The sequence below is a fragment of the Danio aesculapii genome, chromosome 2 (genome assembly GCF_903798145.1).
Source record: "Danio aesculapii chromosome 2, fDanAes4.1, whole genome shotgun sequence".
Lineage (NCBI taxonomy): Eukaryota > Metazoa > Chordata > Actinopteri > Cypriniformes > Danionidae > Danio > Danio aesculapii.
This window is the reverse complement of record NC_079436.1, coordinates 30,704,241-30,718,848: the sequence shown is the minus strand read 5'-3', so window position 1 is coordinate 30,718,848 and position 14,608 is coordinate 30,704,241.

Genomic DNA, 14,608 nt, shown 5'->3' with positions numbered 1-14,608 from the left:
TATTACAAGTCGAGATCGCGTTCATATAATACGAGCATGCCAATCTCTTTGCTTGCATGCCGATTTCCTGTTCATGCAAAAATCTTTCTGCATGCCCTCAAATATACACTTTTTGTGCACTCTCAAATAAATGCTGCTAAAGTGTGATTTAGTGCACTTATGTAACATGTATGTCTCCAACATTTATTAGATTTGCTAGTAATATTTATGAATGTCTACAACAGACCTACAGAATGGCATTGAAGTATCCTGAAGTAAAGTGAAACGGCTATAAACTCCAGCAAGATAAAGTCATTGTATGCAGAGCCATAGACCTTTATCTATAAAGTATAATTATGGAAACTGTGTTCATCAGAACTAAAAGCTACGTCGTATTTGCTTGCCTCATGCATCGCGCAGCCCTGTCAGTCAGTCAGCATGTCACCTTAAAGGGTTAAACAAATAACGCACAGCACTACTACGATTACAGAAAAGTTCCCTCTGTTCTGTTTCATTTGCATTCTAATATGTTTTGATGCGAGTATAACCCGCTATAAAAAACAGCAACAACTGAAGGTCTTGAATAAGAAGCTGTAATGTAGTGGTGGCGGGAATGAATTTTGGTAAATGAATGAATGTAAGAATGAACTTAGCAGAAACCATGGTCTCTTTATGCCTATTTTTGAAGAATTTTAATGGAGAGACAGAAATTTTGAGATTTAATTGGTGAGACTTAATTTAAAAAGTTATATATTTCTTTCTTGCATGCCCCTATTAGGTGTCTTTTTTTTCCCTTTTCCCTAGCCGTGAAACATATGCTGGAATTTAGTCTATGCAAATCATGTGTCATTCTAATCTCTTCTGCATTTAAAGGGCACCGGGATTTAACTTTAATTTCCTGCCAGTGCAATAACAGGGTTCTCAATGTTGATGATGGACTGTCTATTTCAGCATAACCAAGAATTTATAATCACCATATAGTGTTGCGGCTGTTGAGGGCCGGGTATGTTTTTCTTATTAATTATGCTAATGTGTGACAAGCCTCCTTTCTAATTAGAGGAGTGGGCCTATGCAGTGAGTCAGGGGGATAAGGAGGCTGGGCTGTGGGTGCAAGACAAAGAGATTGTTTTGATCATGCCATTTGAGCCTTCCTTACTGCTTTTGGACATCTTCGTAAGCTTTTTAAATCGCTGAAAAATATGTTGGTATATCGAAAGCTGTCAGTGTGATATAAACTGTGCAATTTAATGACATAATATGTGGATTAATGACAATATTTGCCTGTGCTAACAGCTGGGCTGTGCTGGCTGCAGTCACAAAAACATGAAAATGTCACTGCTAGGTTGCTAGGAATGTTTATGAAACGTTATAGCCTTATTAGACAATAACATTTCCATAGAAAAAAAAAGAACAAATCAAAGCATAACAATGGCAAGAAACTGAACCTGGGCAAAAAAGTTCCTGTGTCACCAACAATATGCCACAGAGCAGACAGAGCAAACAAAAGGGGACAGACACAAAAGACCTAACCTACAACATAATTAGTTCTGTTGTCTTGTGGACTAATTCTCTTGTGTTATATGCTTTGGTTTGCTTTGAAATGGCGCCTCCCAGGAAAACTGTATAAAAAGGTACTGCCATAGTTTGAAAACTGAAACTAGAAATAAAGCATGACTTTTAACTGTGGTTGAAATTTCTTATTATCCATTAATGTACTTTCAACATGTGACATCTGCTCTTTTTCATGCATTGCAAACATACGGAGATCCCAGGTTCAAGTTCAGTTAAATCAAACAAAAAAATAAAACAATTGTTGTTTCCCTAAAAAAGACATTTTACGCAACTATAAGTAACAATTGAATTAAAAAAATATATATTAACAAAGATATGACAAATTGATGTAAAATGTCATTCAAAATTATCTACAATAATCTACCAGCAACTAGATATTATTTAAATTTGACAGTATTCAGAATAGAAAATGGAATGACAGGGAATGAAAAGTATGAAACAAAATCAGTGAAGTGAGCCTGTCAAATATTGTTTTACCCATACTCGAAATTGGTCCTTTGCTTTTAACCCACATATATTTTGAGTGAGGATTGAAAGCACACACATACACACAAACATGCACAGGGAGCAGTTCATTCACTCCCTCCATCTTCAATTTGTGCTTGGGAATCGAACTAGCCAACCTTTGGGTTACAAGTTCAATTCACTAGCCATTAGGCCACAGATGCCCTAAATAATGCACCATAAATCTATAGTGGCATTTATTGTAAACAACATTTATTATAAGGGATAAAATAGAATTTTCGGCTGTAGAAAACTCAATTTTTTTGTGTCAAAAGAGAATAACACAAAAAAAAATTGCCAAAAAAAAGACTATGCTGTGAAGCAAACCAGTACCTCGTCATATACATAAAAAAAGAGAAAAGCAGCTTCGAATAAGGTCTTCCTCTGCCAGACAAATGCACTTTAATTTATTGACAACAAGACTGCCAAAGGTTACAATTGAAGATTTAATGCGAAACTGAAACTAGTGACTGCGTGATATACACAATACAAAAACTCACATTTCTCATTCAACCATGCAGATGTGTTCACACTTAACACGTTTTGCTAACTTTATGTTTACGAAATTAAACAAGTAGCTTTGGATTTGGGCTGCACAATATATCGTTTCAGCATCGATATCGCAATGTGATCATTCGCAATAGTCACATCGCAGGACATGCAATGTTGAGTGTGTATTAAAATTGATCATTTGCATGTGTTTTTGATGCCTGTGATTGTATAATGATGTTAAAACATTCAGGTATAAGAAATTGCACCATTTGTGACCTTAACTATGATTAATTTTATTGAATTATTACTGTATTACTGTACTGAATACTGTTACACTCAGTTTACTTCAATTGCATCTTTTTCTTGATTGTATTTATAGATTACTATGCATAAAAATACTCACAACACATGCAAATACAGAAATGCACTGCAGATAGCACAGGCCACAATGAAAATGTGTTGGGGGACCCCAAAAAGTTTATAGATTGTTTATTAGATGTTATGGAGATCCAAACAGTAAACATTAGTTCATCAATTTCTGACTAAACATGTGCATGAAAATACTCACAAAATAAAAAAAATATCACAATGTTTAATTTTTCCAACATCATGCAGCCCTATTTTGGATACAAGTTGCAACATGTTTCAGATTATAAAAAAACATGATTATATTCTGTAAAAAAAGTGCTAAAATACTAATAGGATGTATAGAATAATGCAATGGTCATAGAAGATCATATATGAATTTATACATTTATCAAAATTGTAAAAATGAAGGATCCCGTTGACAAACAATTAATATACTCTCAATAATTCGTTTCAGACATAAAAACTCCCCCTTCAGTGGAGCAGTGGCCTCTGTCCATAACAGATGACACAGGCCTGTCACTATATCCAGCATGCATTATGTCAGATGTCTGCTTGTCAATCTGGTTATGTTCATGCATAATAAGCAACTGTATGTTGTTCTCATTTTCATGACTCTTGGTAGCAAAACATGAATCAGCCTGGCAGATGGGCAAATAACCCACTCATTGGAGAATGGCACATATCAGACAGACTCAACTTAGATAATGAAATACCCCACATTTAAACAAACCAGTGAATGGTCCTCCATGAAGATAACTGACCTCAGTGTAAATTAAAAAACAAAAGTGCAACTATTCAAGAAAATCAATTTATCAGCCTTAATTAGAAATATGAAACACTCAAATATTGTTATATTGCAAACCCTGGAAAACTCTCTTGAGGCTTAAATAAATAACTATGCTGCTTGATTTAGATTCTCAGCGTCTAGGAGAATTGGTCATAAATAATCTAGTTAAATGGAGAGGATATTTAATTAATTAGACTGAAATGACCCGGCACATCTCTGAATATTCAGAGCTTTTCCTTTGTCACCTATCCAGCTTGCCTGACTTGATATGAATGTTACCAGTTTGATTATTTGAAAAATGAATGAATACAAACATACTGTATAAACATCTTTAAATACATCCTGAAACATGATTGAAGTGTGAGGTTTTTTATATAATATAAAATTATTATATATATATATATATATATATATATATATATATATATATATATATATATATATATATATATATATATATATATATATATATATATATATGTAATTTTAACCATATGTATTTTATTAGTAAAAAGCCATTTTTTAGTAAATCTCCTAATGTGCTTTCAGATAAATCAGTATTTACTGCACAAAGCCGAAAATTCACTGAAAAGCTGTGCAAAGTGGCATTCAAAATTGCAGCTCATTTTGGCTGTGAGTAATAAAATATAGTCGCTCTAAAATAATAACAGAACTGTACGCATAGTAAATCCTACTACATCTAAAAGCATGTAAAATTACCAAATTAAATAACATGCTTTCACTACAAAATCACTGTTTGAAATAAATCCTTATGTGAGCTGATTCTGTAGTCATGTGATTATTATTAGTCAGGGGTGCGTTTCCCAAAACCATTGTTAGCCAACTAAGGTCGCAAGTTTTGTCATTACAAACAGTTTGTTGATTTGGTAGGGCTGGGTGATTTGGCCTAAAATCTAAATCTCAACTAATTGAACATTTTAACTCGATTACAATTAATGACAGATTATTTTATTTTATTTTATTTTTTTTGTCCTCATAGTTCACTGACAAGTTAAGTACAATAAATATGTTCACATTTTACAAGTGAGATTTTTTTTAATGAAGGATAAACATCAACACTGAACAACTGAAATTAAAACACACATTGTCTAAAACATACTGTCCTATAAAAAGTGAAAATAAATAACTTGCTCTTTTGAAAACAAAATGAATTATTTTCAATGTTTGGAATGCACAGCTTCCAATCATTGTCAATGTAGTGCAAACGTGCAACATGCAACCGCACGAAGCCTGTGCAGGACGATGCGTGTGCACTTCATCAGCCATAACCGAGCCAGGTCACGTGACTCTACATGCTGTAGTGGAAATAATTGAAAAAATTTACCAGGAAAAATTAGATCTATTATAGGTTCTGCATGTCGATTTTGATTACTTTTCAATTAATTGCCCAGCCCTATGATTTGGCATTTCCCAAATCTATCATTCCAACAAACATTCGCAAACTGCCTACGTTTCCAACCGCACCTCTAAAGCTGCAGTTAGAAACATAGATCCTAGCTGTGTTCTATTCCAATTTATCCCCCCTATGCCCTATTCATTTTAAATGTTCTAACATTTAAACTTGGAATGATTTAAAAATAAAAAAAACACTTAAGTCATCTCACTATGTGTAATTTGCTTTCAAAGAATTTTTACAGTTTAGTTTTAGCGATCTTAATATTGACAATTCCGCTCCCTTCGTAGTGCACTATGAAAACTTTTATGCCATTTTGAATGCAGCCGTGCCTCATGATGAAAGCTATAGGTGACCTATGATTTAAAAGTGGAATTTATGTTACGTCTCCAAAGCTTGTAAAAATAAAAAATATAACATATGTTAATGGTTTGAATTTATAGTAGGCTAATTATTAAGAAATGTACTGTACGTATATGACATGGGCCTGTTGGTTTGAACATTTCTGCAATGGTTTGAATGTGTCAAAGTTGTAAAAATAGATTTTCTAAAAAAAATAAAATAAAAAAAAATCCTAGTTAATAATAATAATAATAAATTATTATTGATAATAATAATAACAATAATAATAATCATTATTAGTATTATTACTATCATTATTATTAAGTAGAAATGTTTTTCGTTTCTTAATAAATAGTCTACTGTCCATTAATCCATTCATGATTACATACATCCATTAAGGATTTATATGATTTATATGTAAGATTCAGTGTTTCCCCTACCATCATATTAGGCGGGGCGCTCCACCCCCCCAACGGCTTTCCCCGTCTCCCTTGAAGTAAAGTTAATTGTATTTTTTATATAGCACCAGATCACAACTTATTTTAATAAACAAGCTAAATAGCTGTATGTAACATCTTATTTACACAATGACATGTGATTTCTGTCTCTACATGGTCACTCGATTACAAATTTCTGCTCTCTGAATTGCGCATGGTGGAGTTCTACACAGCCACTCTCGGAATGAGAGTGTGTGCGCCACATCTAACAGGACCGAAGACGCTCCTGTATATTATGCATTGCCTACAGCAGCCACAACACAGGTAAATGATGTGTGGGAGCGTAATTCGCTTATCACAGCAGCTACACAGATGCGATGGGACCTCTGTTTTATTTTACTGGCGCAACTTGCGCCAATGATGCTCTCTTTGTTGCAAGTGCAGCCATTGTTTTTCCAGTGCTTTGAGCTGCTGTGACCACGTTTGCTCCTATCTAGCGTCTCATGCAACCTGACTTCTCCCGGAAGCTCCGCGAGTCTCCCGCAAATTTATACCAGCCCCCAAAAATTTGTTAAAATACTCAGAAATCATGGCGACTAGAGTAAATGAGCAAGACAACAGATCACGAGAGGCACAGCAATGTTCTAAACGTTACATTTCTTCGGTTAAATGATAAGAGCAGTAAAGATATCACAAGTGTAAATCCATCTTTCTCTCTCATTGAGTGATCTGCTGTCAATAGTTGGAGACCAGCAAAATATTTGAATGGTCCTGCATGTACTTAGGCATTTTTACATATAACAACTGAAAGGTCTGCTTTGATAATATTGCAAATTCACTAAAAGCTGGCTGAAATTATTAGATAAATAAAACTTTATTTTTAACATGAATATTTAATTATATAAATTATTGTAATACACTCACTGCTATAAACAGTAGTTTATAGGCCTGTTTCCTTTTAATAAAGAAGTATTAGATTGATAAGTGTGCATTTTAATTCTTATGCATCCAAACTTGTTCTTGATTGAGACATGTTGAATTCTTCTTTCATCATTTTCAATGTTTCCTAATTGCTTTGTAATCATTTATAACAATTTTTATATCAGTGTTATACTATTTTCTGTGGCGGTTCATTCCGCTGTGGCAATCCCCTGATAAATTAGGGACTAAACCAGACTAAAATGAACGGATGAATTATTTTCTGTAAAGCTTCTTCTGGCCATGACACGTTCACACCTAAATGGTTATAAGAGACCTGTTTATGGGATTATATGCAGCACCCTTCATTTATTCTATTAGGCAAGGCAAGATCTTCTCTTAAGGTTCATACTTAGAGGGAAAATGTGCTCAATGCATTATAAAGCTTGAAGCATTAGAATCGGTGCTCAGCATCAGTCGATCACCATGACAAGGAATCAGTACTCTGTATCAGCTGCAAAACTCCTGATCGGAGCATCTATAGCTTTGACTCAACTTGGCTGTCCGAGCAGCAATACTCCCACTGGCTGTACAAGACTGATCTTGGTAAGTCTGTAAATGCACCCTTAGAAAAAAGAAGTATACTTAAGTAAAGGTCAAGTTTAAAAGTATAATTTTTTTAGTAAGTAATTAAGCCTATAAGATACACTGCAGTGACAAAAGCTGCACACTTTGTAGATAAAAAAGATTTATTTTTGTAAATGGGTTTTATGTTTTAGAATATACAATATAATTTGCACCCAAAAAAATTTTACATTTCAGAAGAAGTTGTAACTCCACTCCATTTAGAGCATCATTATCGACGGCTTACGTTATAACTAACGTGGTTGAAACAATAGGTCTGCGACAAAGCAACTACGGTTTGAAAAACTTGTCACTAGATATTTTTTCCCAAATGACGCATCATATGATAGTGCATGACATGATTTCATTTTGATTAATCAACCAGCACTAAATTTATATTCATTGGCTTCAGTCATTAAAATGTGAAAAATATATATTTTGTCATATCATTATTTACAAACTGTGTCAGGTTCATTACAGTATGCAGCGTATGAATGAATGGTTATTTTGCTTCAAAAAAGTCAAAATTGTATCATTAATATCCATGCCAAGTCCTGTAACGCTGAATCCGTTCTCTCAAAAATCTTTTTTGTATGATCTAATAACAAAAGCATTGTAGTTATGTGCTCCACCAAGAAGTTCAATATCTGTTACCAGTGGACTTACAAGATTGCAGTGGTATTTTGTTCCCTCTGGTATATGTAGCTCTCTCCCCTTCTTCTGCCCTGGACTTCACTCATTCTCTGATTCTGTGCCTTACAGGCATGTTTCGATCCAAGTATGAAAGCATGAAAACCTGAAAGTAATGTTACAACAACATTCATGATCAGTATTAATGTTTTCACATAAGACAAACAGTGCAACCTTGAAAACAGTACCTCATGATTATGAATAAGCAATGCACTGTTTATTCGTTATGCCCAGCTTGAAGAATTGCTGCATGCAGCTCTAAACATATCAAATGAGTTTAAAATTTAACACAATCAATGGATTCTCCAGGTCTAAGAGAGAGAACAGTAATTGCATTCTAGTTTAAGCTGTTTGTTTGGACGCTACGGTATATACAATTTTTCATATTGTATTCAAAAGGGCGTCACGGTGGCTCAGTGGGTAGCATGATCACCTCACAGCAAGAAGATCACTGATTCGAGACTAGGCTGGCTCAGTTAGGATTTTTGTGTAAAGTTTGCATGTTCTCTCCATGTTCGAGTGGGTTTCCTACGAATGCTCCGGTTTCCCCCACAGTCCAAAGACATGTGGTATAACTTACCTGTAGGTGAATTGAAAAAACTAAATTGTCTATAGTGTGTGTGTGTGAATGCGAGATTGTGTATGGATGTTTCCCAGTGTTGGGTTGTGGCTGGAAGGGCATCCGCTGCTTAAAACACATGCTGCATTAAGTTGGCGGTTCATTCCGCTGTGGTGACCCCTGATTAATAAAGGGACTAAGCTAAAAAGAAAATGAATGTATTCAGATGATTTAGATATCGTGCACAAGCGGCAAAGACTATTTTATGATTTGTCAGCAATATTTGAATAAATTAATTTCCAAGATAGTCAATACTGATCTTTCCAATCATTTGTTATTCCTGGAAAAGGGTTTTCATTGGTTTCAGAGCAATTCACTAACTAGTCATTCATAATGGTATATTTGACTTATTCACTGAAAAAAGAATAATTAACGTTAGCAATAAAAATTAGTCAAATCTTGCAACACAAAACCATCTAGCAGATGAAATATTTTACAGCAAAATCATGAGAGCATCTATTCACTAGACATAGATGCATACATTGTCCAGGTCTAAAAAAAACTCTTTGATTGTTCAAAGAGTAAACGAAAATAGATTAACAACTAAACTTGAGTAACTCACGTAATACAACTCGTTTTAGCTCCGGTTTTTAAAAACCCGTTGGAAAAAACTGTTAAGCGGCTATAACGGCTTTTTCAAATTTGTCATGTCAAACATATACAAAGTCTGCCTGTTCAGCGTCCAGAACTTGGGCCGCCCAGTCAAGGAGTTAAGTAAGCCATACTATTTATGAATAGGATAAACAATGACCTAACGTTATATATAAGCACATAAAATCTTAATAATATGAGTAAAATGAGTAAAGATTCGCAAACCTCGTGTTCCTGATTGCGGGTCATCTCGGCGGCGTCAATATTTCAGTTCAACCAATAAGTGATTTACGAGCTGTACATGGCTGACTGCATACGATGACTGAACAAAAGCAAAAACGCAATTAAAATACTACCTTTACGACTAGGCGTACATTGTTTCTTATTCAAATTAACGATGTCAATTTAGCACTTGTTGTTTCTTCTTCAAATTAACGATGCCCGTTTGACGCTCTTTTAATTCGAATCGTTTCAGCGAATCGATTCCTGAGTTAAAGACTCGCCGAATCTTCAAACAAATCTTCCTGCAAAATGTATCCTTCCTACAAACCTACATACAATTTCCAAATTAACTAGAGATTGTAATACTTGGATTAAATCTAGCTTCAAATTAAATTTTTTTTTTTGTAAAATTTAAATTAAAAGTAATTTATCAAATTAGCAGATCAAATAACACTCCATAAAATGACAGTTCACTATACTATGCTTTATAGAAAAGCATTTTAATTGGACATGCTCGGAAAGACTTCATATGATCAAACTTTCAAAGTTTTTTCAAATTAGCAGAAAGGAGAGTTTTTTTATTTTCCTAATTTCACATGCTAAATATGTAGCGGTAGCCAATATAAATAACTAAAAATATATAGAAGTCTTCAGGGGATATAAATTAGCATATTTTGTTTTAAAACAAATATAAAACCTAAATCATTCCATATAAATGTTAAGTTGAATTTGCACACAGTACAAATCTACAGTAAATGCTCTAAACACAGACTCGTGAACATTTGGGATATAGTTAAGAAGACATCAAGGATATGTGGTGTTAAATCATAGGTGTAGGTCTTTTGTGCAAACTAGAAGGCTTTCCTCATACAGCTGATTATGTTTATGTGGTCATTTAAAGAAATGGTGTAAATATAAGATATCATTAGTGCAATTTCATGAATTTACTTACTTGCTGAGGTTTCCATATATGCAACATTTTCAGCTCAAGCTGCAATATGCTCAATCAAATCTTTGTCAACTTCACCATCATCAAGGAAAGGTAAAAACACTACAAAACCGACAATCCGAGCAGATCAATTAAACCTTTTCTGTTCATTTTATGAACGCAATATCATTCATTTAGGTTTAAATGAAGCTTATTTGAGCAACTGTCTCATGGGAACTTTTACACACGTCTTATATTGACAAAGATTTCAAAGATCATTTTTGTCCCACACATCAAACACTCTCTACTCAAAATAATCAAAAGAATAGTTGTAAGACTTGGCTTTGCCTGCTAAGTCTAGCCGTAGGGTCTCATTAATTATCAATAGCTGCCAAAACAAACCTGGCAACAGTACTATTAAAAAATATGATCTATGATAGAGTTGGATACCTAGAGCTGCCCTCTAACCACAGCGATAAATCCTAGGCCTGAATGTAATTCACTTGACGGTAAGATGGATTCTAATACATTTCTGTTTAAAATGAGTTTAATTCTCTGTGCATACGTAGTAAACCAATATCTAGTAGAAAAAGCGCAGGCTCTTCATGCGTAATTTAGGAATGGTCTAATAAAATAGTCATGGAGGAAGCCAGAAGCCATGACAGGCGATCCATGTGGATCTGGCCTTGTGGCAGTAGGTCAGGAATCAAAGTGGTATAAAGGCCACTGAGGAAGAACGGAGCGGGTCATCGTCAGACACCCGCATCTCTCGCAGTGACATATCGAATGCGAAATTGTTTTCGCTTTGATAAATGCCTGATGTTATTTCTCCTCCACTGAATGCAACACCTCAAGGGCTGTTTACTTGGAGATGAGTCATGTGCCTTATGATTTTGAAAAAGAGTCAGATGAGGGCTTTGTCAACAGGGGAAATTATTCTGCATCTCCTCTTCCTTTGATTAACATGAATAACCAAGGCAGAAAATAATGCAATATTGGCTTTGTGTTCCTTGAATTAATATTTAGCAGTGATTTATGAGAATCAAAGTGATCCTATGGTATTCGAGGGTCTTGAGTAAATAGCAAATGTAACATTTTGTGAATATCATTCTCTTCAAAACGCTTGCGCCTTGTGTATTTTTCTCCCATTACAGACCAGTGACTGAAAGAAGTGGAAATGGAGCCTCGTAAAATAGGATTTCCCTCATCTTAACGAGAGCCTGCGCTCCAGTATCGAGCTTTCCACCTGAGCCTGTCTTATTATAACATCTAAAGTGAGTAAACTACTTCATGGTATTTGTTTGCTTTCCTAGCCCACCCTCAGCAGTGTGGAAGAACAGCGCTGGAATCTATTCATCTCCAGGCTCACCTTTCTGTCAAAATTATGTCCGCTTCATCCCATGAGTTATTGGATTCTATGCACTTGGCAGTTTATTAAAGTCAGCAGTGTTGGTCAGGGCACGGACTTAATTGACTCGGTCTTAAGTTGACTCATAAGCCCCTCGCTCAGTGATCTCCCTCTCGCACCTCTGGGCCTGTCAGTTCATCTTAACAGGCAGGAGTTTTTGGGCTTCTTTTTGTCCTTTCTTGATTGGACTGAAAACATCCTACACCAGGTCTCTGATTGAGTGTCTCTTCAGAGCCCAGAGGTGACACTCTCCTCTTAGCGCTCTGTCCAAAACAACCACAGCTCTCTGTTAAAACCAGATAGAAGTGTTTGAACGAGCAGAATATAAAGAGCTGTTTTAAGAACCGGTCACCAGTTTGAGTATACAGACACCCTGTTGTATTAGAGCAAATAAAACAGAAGCATAGCCATCTTAAAAGGTGCTTTCAATTCTTCTACGTACAACAAATATGCGTATGTTTTTATCAAACAGGTGTGAGGCTGAGAATAAAGGTTCACACTGCGGTAAAATGTGGCGGGTGGCTTCAAGCATTCTCCTTCTGTCCTATTAAATGTTGCTTGTGTTTAATTGGCAGACATGAAAACGTCTCAGTGCCATGCGAGGTGATAATTGGAGCTGCAGCCTAAAAGATCAAGTCAGTTCTAGTTAATATTTCTCAAATTCAAATAAAACGAGCACTGGTGCCAGCGCAATGTGTGTGTGTCAGCTCCTGCGTCTGTGGGAGTGGGCTTTCAATTATTAATGCCTTATAATGAATATTTGTCACGTTTGGACCTCAGGCAACATGAACTCTTACTCTGCGCCTCATTGAACCATCGTTGTTCGCAAAGGAATATAGATGTTCAGGTCTAATCTAATGCGATTTTCACTGCAATTTTCATCAGTGTTGAATACAGACATTGGCTCCTAATCTGGCTTTTCCTGCAAACTATTGACAGTCTGAAAGTAAGGAATAATGTTGAGTTCAATAAAGTTCTGATGGGTACAAAATAGCTTGTCTAATTGGTATTCTACCGCTTGAGTATTGTTGGGAATCTCAATTACGGCAAGGAAACCGGCAGTTCTTAGAAACAAAACAGCGTTGGTAAAGTATGAAAAAGATGGATTTATGCCTCTTTGTGTTTCTATATTCCTGGATGAGTATGCATCTGTTCTCTTGCCTCATTTTACTTTTGATTTAGAGTGAACTCTAGTGGCACTGCAGTGAAACACCAGCTCCTTCGTCTGAATCAGCTTGATGTTTGTTCTTGAGAGAATGTGAGATCTAACTTGGGAATTTTTCACTGCAAGTTTTCATTCTTGCTTTTTGAACACAGTTAGGGGTCTCATTCAAAACATGCTCACGCCGCTTTAAAAGAATCGTTATTATTTTTGGAATGGTGTGTAATGCTATAATTGGTATATCTGCACCACATTACATGTACTACACTATTTCTGTGTTACTATAGTAACATAAATTGCCATTAACTCCCTGGCATTCTGTACAATAAAGGTTTTCATTTCATGATGGAGCGATGGCAGCAGGACTATCATGCATCATTTCTTCATAAACCAAGTTTCATTGAAGGGGGAACGGGTTGCTAATGAGCGAAAATCATTTAAGATGCCAGGAGGAATAGTGTGAGAGGGGAATCACAGCGTATAAGCAGCTAATAAAGCTCTAATAGTGTATTATATTGAGAAATCCTGATGAGACTGCATTCTAAACATCTGTGAGCCTTTAGAGTTTCAATATGAGAAATCATGAGCAGCATTTATGAATTCCAAACACATATGCTGTGCCAACAAAAGATATTATATGCTTTTTAATTTTACCTCAGAATCAGCAGCTAAAATGAGATTAGATCCAGATTTGGAGTCTTCCAGTATTAATATTAAATCACAATGAAATAATTAAAGGATTCTGGCTTTTAAAAATAACCGCTTCTTTGCTATTAATAACCCTGAAAGCGTGACGTAAGAAAAAGACATGATTTTTCATATCTCTCAGGATATGAAAGTTAATGTTGGTTAACATTTGAGCTAATGAGGGGTTTCATCTTCCAGAGTGCACTGACTGCACAGGATGAAGCCTGTCTAAATCAGTAATATTAATATAGAGGGGTAGATCCTCAATATATTTTTTCTCATATTTATGTGCCTATGTAATCACAAACACTCAAACCTCGTAGGATTATTTTCTTGGAGAAGTTGTCGTCATATTGCTGCATCCAGCCTCCCCCCAGTAAAGCCATTATTCTCCATAGACCTCCAGTAGCGAGAAACACCTAGAAATGGCAGAGGCTGGCAGGGGGGCTGACTGCATTGTCAAGTGATCCGCCTGACAAGGGAATATAAAGGCTATTAAATGCTTGCTGAATCGTATATATCATCCACTCTTTACAGTGTCACCCAGGACAATTATGAATAAGATACGACTTCAAAAAATATCTAACGCTTTCGCTTTTTTTCCCTTTTTTATCTGAATTAATTAAGCACAAAGGTCTTTTGTGCAAGTACAACAAGCACAAAAGACTTCCTCAAATCCCTTCACCAAGGTGCAGTTGCAAAGTAATTAATGCCGGAGCCAAATATTAAAAGCAATAATTAAGCAGCCTGACAATAGATCACACAAATAATGTGGCTTAAACCTACTGTTGCTGAACTCTATTGAGTGTCAGAGGCATGAACTGTCCATTGTTCACAGCCATTGCTAATACAACAACACAACG